Source organism: Talpa occidentalis, unplaced genomic scaffold (assembly GCF_014898055.3).
Source record: "Talpa occidentalis isolate TD23 unplaced genomic scaffold, MPIMG_talOcc4v2.1 talOcc4.4, whole genome shotgun sequence".
Taxonomy (NCBI): domain Eukaryota; kingdom Metazoa; phylum Chordata; class Mammalia; order Eulipotyphla; family Talpidae; genus Talpa; species Talpa occidentalis.
Window position 1 is genome coordinate 98,595,775 of NW_023604295.1, and position 8,246 is coordinate 98,604,020.

An 8,246-nucleotide genomic window follows, 5' to 3' on the forward strand; every position below is an offset into this window, starting at 1 on the left:
CTCTAGGACCCTGGAAATATTGTTTACCTGTGTGTCTGAATTTTCACATCTGTAAAATTAACCTAATAATAATAAAACCTAGCTCACAAGACTTTTGAGAACATTCATCACAAGGACTTAAAGCTGTGCCTGGGTCATGGCAAGAGCTCGTTGTTAGCCGTTATTATCATTTACTTAGGCAATTGTTTGCACAAAAGCACAAGCTGACCCATTTATTGAAATGCCCTTTGCAAGATTACCTGCAAAGCTCCATGTTAGAGGATCCTCAATAAGGATCTATCAATAGGGACATCACTAAGCAGATGATGATGCACCCATTCTATAGAATTAAATGTAATTTTAGAAAGATAGTGCCAATGAGAGACATCTTGAGACTCATCAGCAAGTCAGACCGAATGTGAAAAAGTGATGAGCATTTCCCAGAGGCATGCTGGGATATGTGGTATGGGAGGCTGCTCTGGGACCCTCCGTGTTTCTGACAAGAGCTCATTTGATGTGTTATCTGAATAGTCAATATCAATCAAAATTTTAAAGTGCACATATCCTTTGACCTAGCAATTCCACTTTAAGGAGCTTACCCTAAAGATATACTTATATCGTTTGCAGAAAGATTCATGAGCTTGGGCCTCCCTGGTGGCGCAAGGGGTTAAGCACTGCACTGTGAAGCAGTCCACAGCCTCTACAGCATGAGTTCGATCCCCGGCTGGCCAGGGAGAAACCCACATGTCAAGGCAGACCTCTCCTGTCTCTCCCGCTGCTCCCCTCAGCAGTGTATTTCAGTCAGTCAGTCTGCCTGTTCTGTTCCCCACTCTGTCTCTGGTGGATCCTCTCACCCCCTGCATCTCTGGCTTGTACCCCAGCTCCTGAATGCATAAATAAATAAATCTTAAAAAAAAAATTCATGAGCTAGTAGGATTGTCGCTGCAGTGTCAAAGATGGAAACAACATAATGTCCATCAATAGATAGTTAAATAAATTATGACTCATCTAGTGAAAGATTGGGCAGCCATTACAGGAAATGAAGTGGATCTGTGGGTGTTGATGTGGAAAACTTTCCAAGGTGCATTAAATTAAAAACACAACATGGGGCATCCCCTGGTGGCACAGTGGTTGAACGCTGGGCTACGAAGCTGTCTGCAGCCTCTGCAGTGCCGGTTTGATCCCCAGCCACTGGTGAGGGTCCAACATGGCACAACAGACCTCTTCTGTCTCGCCTGCTGCTCCCCTCAGCCGTGTATTTTGTCAGTCTGCCTGTTCTGTTCCCCACTTTGGTTCTGGTGAATTCTCTCACCTTCCTGCACTTCTGACTGTACCCAGTGCTTGTATAAATAAATAAATAAATCTTTTAAAAAAATAACCACAACATGACTATCATGAGAACTCTTTTTATTTTTAATTTTTTTAGAGATTTATTTATTTATACATACAAGAACTGGGGTACAGGCCAGAGTTGTGGGGGTGGTGAGAGGATTCACCAGAGACAGAGTGGGGAGCAGAACAGGCGGATCTACTGAAATACACTGCTCAAGGGAGCAGTGGGAGAGTCAGGAGAGGTCTGCTGCATCATGTGAGTAGCTCCCTGGCCAGCCAGGGATCGAACTCATGCTGCAGAGGCTACGGATAGCTTCATAGGTTGCATCTTAACCCCTTGCACCACCAGGGAGGCCGATCATGAGAACTCATAACTGCAAACAGTTGTGTAAAATGGCATAACCATCTTGGAAAACAATTTTTGACAGGTTGTGTTTATGATATATGACTCTATATGTAACATCAATATATACATATATAAAACATGCAAATACATCCATAAACTTATATGTACAAATCTATTTGTGTATATTGTACACATACATATCTATATGAATGTATATAAATATATGTTTATGTGATGCATAGATATACATAATTTATGTCAAATGTCACATATAACATACGGCAGGTTGTTTATGTATGTGACTTTCTATGTAAAAATATATATAAATAAATATGTGTAAAGTTAAGCATGTAGGCACAGGAGGCCCGCTGCTCCTCTCAGCAGTATATTTTAATAAATCTCCCTTTTCTCTTCCCAAAAAAAGTTTAGCATATATATATATAAATATATATAATATTACATATAATATATAATAGATCATATATATTTATACATGATGTGTTTGCTTCAGCGGCATATAAACTATATATTTATATATGTCAAATGTCATATATGTTCTTTATACGCTTAAGTGAAGTCCTAACAAATCTACTCCTGGGTATTAAACAAGAGAAATCAAAATATATGACCTCAGGGGCCTCCCTGGTGGCGCAAGGGGTTGAGATGCAACCTATAAAGTAATCCGCAGCCACTGCAGCACAAGTTCAATCCCCCGGCAGGGAGGTACCCACATGGCACAGCAGACCTCTCCTGATTCACCTGCTGCTCCCCTCAGCAGTGCATTTCAGTCAATCTGCCTGTTCTGTTCCCCACTCTGTCTCTGGTGAATCCTCTCACCTCCCACACCTCTGGCCTCTACCCCAATTCTTATATGCATAAAAAAATAAATCTTTTGGGGCCTCCCCGGTGGCGCAGCGGTTGAGCGCTGGGTTGCGAAGCTGCCCGCGGCCTCTGCGGCGCCGGTTCGATCCCCGGCTGCTCCCCGGCCACCAGAGGAGGGTCCCACATGGCGTGCAGACCTCTCCTGCCGCCCGCTGCTCCCCTCAGCAGTGTACTTCGGTCCTTCTGCCTGCTCTGCTCCCCGCTCTGGCTCTGGTGAATTCTCTCACCCTCCCGCGCTTCTGACTGTACCCAGTGCATGTATAAACAAAACAAACAAACAAACCAGCAAACAAATAAATAAAGCATGCCTCTATAAAAAAAATAAATAAATAAATAAATAAATAAATAAATAAATCTTTTAAAAAATAAAAATAAATGACCTCATATATTGTACGAAAATGTTGATAGTAACTTTACTTGTAATAACCCAAACCTAGAAACAACTCACATGTCCATCAGTAGATAGGTGGATAAACAAATTGTGATTATATTGATTGTTCTATTACTCCTATGGGGTTATATCTCCAGGAATTCATTACTATGAACTTACATTTCCCAGTGTACAATAAAAGGGAAGGAACTATGAATACATATAGCCACGTGGATGAACCTCAAAAAATGTTCTCAGTAAAGGAAGCTATCCCAAATGAGTTCCTTTTTTCTTAGTTTTGTAACAAGCAAAACTAAGCAAAGGTTATAGGATACAAGAATAATGGATTTGTGGCGGGAGGAGGGTAATCAACAGGGTTCACACTGGATCTATCTATGATGACCGAAAAGTTCCGTGTCTTGACTGGCATCTGAGTTCTAAGGGTGTACTCATTTCTAAAAGTCAAAAACTCATAAAACTTGTGTATCTTTTATATACAGAACATTTCTCAATTTAAAAAAAAAAAAGAAATGCAGACTCTAAATAACCAAAGGAAATAATGTAACATATCACATCAAAAATAACTGAGTCTGGGCCTCCCTGGTGGCACAAGGGGTTAAGTCGCAACCTATGAAGCGCTCCACAGCCTCTGTAGCACCAGTTCAATCCCCAGCCGGCCAGAAAGCAGACCTCTCCTGACTCACCCGCTGCTCCCCTCAGCAGTGTACTTAAGTCAATCTGCCTGTTCTGTTCCCCACTCTGTCTCTGGTGAATCCACTCACCCCCCGCACCTCTGACTTATACCCCAGTTCTTGTATGCATAAATATATAAATATTTAAGGAAAAAAAACTGAGTCTGTTACAAGGCAGGGTGAGGAGAACCCCAGGAATCCCCAAACCTGTCTGCTCTAAATGGGTTATGCCATTCACCATATCAAGAAAAAACACACTCTAGTGCATAAGCCCTTCAATAGAAATAAATTTAATATAATTAGTGTGCAATAGAGAAAAGAGAAGAGAAAAAGAAAGACTATAGTTTTCAAATCAAGCACCCAAAGTTACTCATCCCCTCTTAGGTAAATGCGAGCCCAACAGGGTTGGATCAAAGCAGGGCTGCTGAGGTGCAAAAGCCTGCCACAAGCCTAAGGCACCTTCTGATTGGGACCCATAGGAAAGAGGTATAAGGGAAGGGGCCAAGCAAATCTGGAAGGAAAAGAGCAAAATCAACATCAAGATAAAAGCTGCTGTTGTCAGCTTCCCCTTAGACCTCTCACCCACATCAGCTTCAAGCATGTCCTTCCATGTCCCCCTAGTCCCTGGTACAAGTCCAAGACCAAGAAGCTAAAATAGCTTTTGCAGACATCTCTCTGCTCACTGTGCCTCCCCCAAGTCTCCTTCTTGATCTTCAGCTTTTTCCTATTCTTCTCTAGCTTCTTCTCTCTGCCCAGCTCCACCCTTCTTTAGGGTGGGGCAGGGAACCTGGAACCTGCCCAATCCCTGGGGACCACCCTGTTACAAGTCTGTGAGAAATAAAATGGTTACCACAGAGAGGAGAGGGGGAAGGGAGGGAACAGCAGACATCCTTAGCCTGAGAATGGGAAAGTCAAGAGAACTTTGGTGGTGGGGGAGGTGAGGCTTATACACACAAAGAGGTTATGATGTACATTCCCCAAAAGTTATATAGTTTGGTAAATGAATAAAACTTTGTTTAAAATAGCTAAATAAATTAAATAAAAATGAAGAGAAAGGAAGGGAGGGAGGGAAGGAGGGAGGGAGAGGGTAGAAGCCCAGGCTCTCACAAAAAGCCTTGAAGAATGCGAGCAGGGAGGAGTCTGCTCTGGGCACCCCTAGGAGATGTCTTCTCATAGTGTTATAGGGCAGCCCCGATACAAAACGGGTTGCCTGACTGGGTCCTCACCTGCACGCTTAAAAGGGCTTATCAATGCTCTACTGCAGGCACACACGAAAGGTTAAAAAAAGGTTTATTTACAAGGGAAGGGGAAATGAGGAAATGCACAGCTCAGGGAGAAAAGTGGGAGACAAAGTTTTAAATGAGTCCTACCCGATCCGCAGATCAGGAATCCCAAAATGGCACTCTGAGAGCTGGCCGAGAGCCAGGAGCTGTGAAGCCAGGAAGCGAGGAGAGAGCGAGCCCCCCAAGGCCCACATGTCTGGTTTTTATACCAAACCTGGCTGCTTAACTCCACCCTCAGGTCCCAGCCACCTTCCCTTTGGTGGTGATGGGATTTGTCTTTCCCAATGTCTTGATGGCTTTGGTCTGGAGTGAGGGTGGAGTCCACAAAGCCTGCATGGAATTAGCTCAGGACATCCTTTCCCCCTAACAATTGCACAGCTTCTAGCGACAGGATCCCAGAGATTCTGCTTTGTTTGCCTCAGCACTTTAGGACAGGACAAGTATTTAAGAACAAGTATTCCACAGGGAATGAGGAGAAGTTGGGACAGGTTCTTGGTCATTCGAGGTGCACAATTAACAGAAAGGACAGAATGTGACCAAGTCAGGGCGAACTCAGCAGGTCTGCAAGAGCACTGGGTGTGCAGAAGCCAGGGATCCCATCTTTTAGTTCCTCCTAGGGTTCCCTGCCAGACTGCAGCAGCGTGTTGCGGTACATTTGGAGCACACCTGGGAGTACTTAGAGGTGGCTTAGAAAGACACCAACCCTAGTGCGGCTAGCAGAGCCAAGGGACTTGCAAGCTTGGTCCCCCCACAGGTACTCTCTGTGGCTTCTTACCTGGTTCCCATAAATCTTGGCCCCAGCCTATCTCCATGCAGCGTATGTCAGCTTAATTTCAAATACCCAGAAGGCCCCCTCTGGGTACCCTTAAATCAGGAGTTGGAATGAAGAGAGGCAGATATCACGCTCCTGAGGTTTCCCTCCCAGAGCAACCCATTCCAAAATAACTAACAGTGGAAATGACTTTGCCCATTCTACCTGCTACAGAATAAGAAAAAATTATGGGTCTTCCAGGTGACCTAGGGTTTGGATCTCAAGACAGTCACCTCCGTAGCCTAGATTCAATCCCTGAACAGTGAGCTAACCCACACATGGCTCAGCAGACCTCTCCTATTTCTCCCACTGCTCTCCTCAGCAGTGTATTTCAGTGGAGCTGCCTGTTCTGCTTCCCACTCTGTCTCTGATGAATCCTCTCACCCTACCCCCACACCTCTGGCCTGCACCCCAGTTCTTCTATGCAAAAACTTTTTTAAAAAGAAAAAAAATCACAAGAAAATTCCTATGTAATTTTGGAGGGAAAAAAAGTATTTCTGAATGTGACCCAAATCCAGAAGCCATAAAAAATTTTTTTAAAGATTTATTTCTATTTATTTATGCATATAAGAACTGGGGTGTAGGCCAGAGGTGTTGGGGGTGAGAGGATTCACCAGAATAGAGTGGGAAGCAGAACAGTTAGATTTACTGAAATACACTGCTGAGAGGAGGAGCAGGCGAGACAGGAGAGGTCTGCTGCGCCCCACAGGCCAGCTCTCTGGCCAGGAATTTAATCCATTCCAAAGTGGCCAGCCATAGCCTGACAGCACTGAGATGTTACTCTGTGTGCCACCAGGGAGGCCTCCAAAAGCCATAAAATTTAAAACTGATAAATTAAGCTAATTTTTTTTTTAATTCTTGATAGTGAAAACAGCTGTAAGCAAATTCAGAAGACTAACAGGGAAAATAATTGTTAAATTCAGAAAATCAAAAAAGGAACTTAATTTCTCCCCTATCAGAGTGTCTATAAATCAATAAAGACTAACCTTCAAACAAACAAATAAAATGGCAAAAGCTGCATCCACTGATAGACCTTAAATAATTTGCTGCTGTTGTTTAGACTTGCACTAGGATGCAAATGGGAACAAAAATCCCTGCACTTTCTGCACTATGTGGCAGCCTAGACTGACTAGGGGAATATACAAATGCAGTTTAGAAATGTTAAGTGCTTTACTATTTGAAAAGCATTAATACAGGGCCTCCCCGGTGGCCCAGCGGTTGAGCACTGGGTTGCGAGGCTGCCCGCAGCCTCTACAGCGCCGGTTCGATCCCTGGCTGCTCCTCGGCCACCGGAGGAGGGCCCCACATGGCGCACAGACCTCTCCTGCCGCCCGCTGCTCCCTCAGCAGTGTACTTTGGTCCCTCTGCCTGCTCTGCTCCCCGCTCTGGCTCTGGTGAATTCTCTCACCCTCCCATGCTTCTGACTGTACCCAGTGCTTGTATAAATAAATAAATAATAAATCTTAAAAAAAAAAAAAAAAAAGAAAAGCTTTAATACAATCTTTGTTGTTTTTATGTTGTTTTTACAGCAACAAACTTGTCATCATAACTGGCTGCTGCTTTTCATTCACACACCAGGACAGACAACTGGGCCTGATGTCATTCTGAGCTCTTCATTTAGTGTGACCTTGATTTATTTGGAGTGGAAGGCATTAATTTTAAGTAAAGATTGTCTTACAGGTTGTCTAAAAATAAAATACATTTAAATTTTTTTTTAAAGTAAAAGCACTAAAAAGAAAATTATAGGCAAATGACTCAAAATAAAAAATGCTAGGTTTTACAATGAGAAAAATAAAAACACATCAAATTGTTGATATTCAATATTTTTACCTAAAAGCAGCAATGTCATGTGGCTATTATTGATACATATTTTTTTAAGATTTATTTATTTATTTATTTATTTATACAAGCACTGGGTACAGTCAGAAGTGCGGGGGGTGGGGGGGTGAGAGAATTCACCAGAGCCAGAGCAGGGGGGCAGGGGGCACACAACAGGCAGACTGAAGAAGTACACTGCTGAGGGGAGCAGCCGGCACAGCAGGAGAGGTCTGTGCGCCATGTGGGACCCTCACCGGCAGCTGGGGATTGAACCTGCGCTGCAGAGGCTGTGGGCAGCTTTGCAGCCCAGCGCTCAACTGCTGTGCCACCAGGGGAGGCCCTATTATTGATACATATTAAAACAACACTGAGCTACTATTTTTTTTTTAAGATTTATTTATTTATTTATACAAGCACTGGGTACAGTCAGAAGCACAGGAGGGTGAGAGAATTCACCAGAGCCAGGGCAGGGAACAGAACAGACAGACTGACAAAGAAGTACACTGCTGAGGGGAGCAGCGGGCAGCAGGAAAGGTCTGCGCGCCAATGTGGGACCCTCACTGGCAGCTGGGGATTGAACCAGTGCTTCAGAAGCTACGGGCAGCTTCACAACCCAGCGCTCAACCGCTGCACCACTGGGAAGGCCCTAAACTACTAATTTTTTTATTTTATTTTATTTTGAATATTTTTTACATCATTTTTCATTTTTGCACAATGCGTACATTTTCATCTT

The 8,246-nt window shown here is 43.7% G+C and overlaps 1 non-coding gene across 1 annotated transcript; it reads left to right on the top strand.

The window, feature by feature from the left end:
• Positions 1-6,710: 6,710 nt before the first annotated feature.
• On the top strand, positions 6,711-6,840 carry LOC119258349 (small nucleolar RNA SNORA31). The gene has a single exon (XR_005128213.1). It is a non-coding gene; the product is annotated as a small nucleolar RNA SNORA31 (small nucleolar RNA).
• The last annotated feature ends 1,406 nt before the right edge of the window (positions 6,841-8,246 follow it).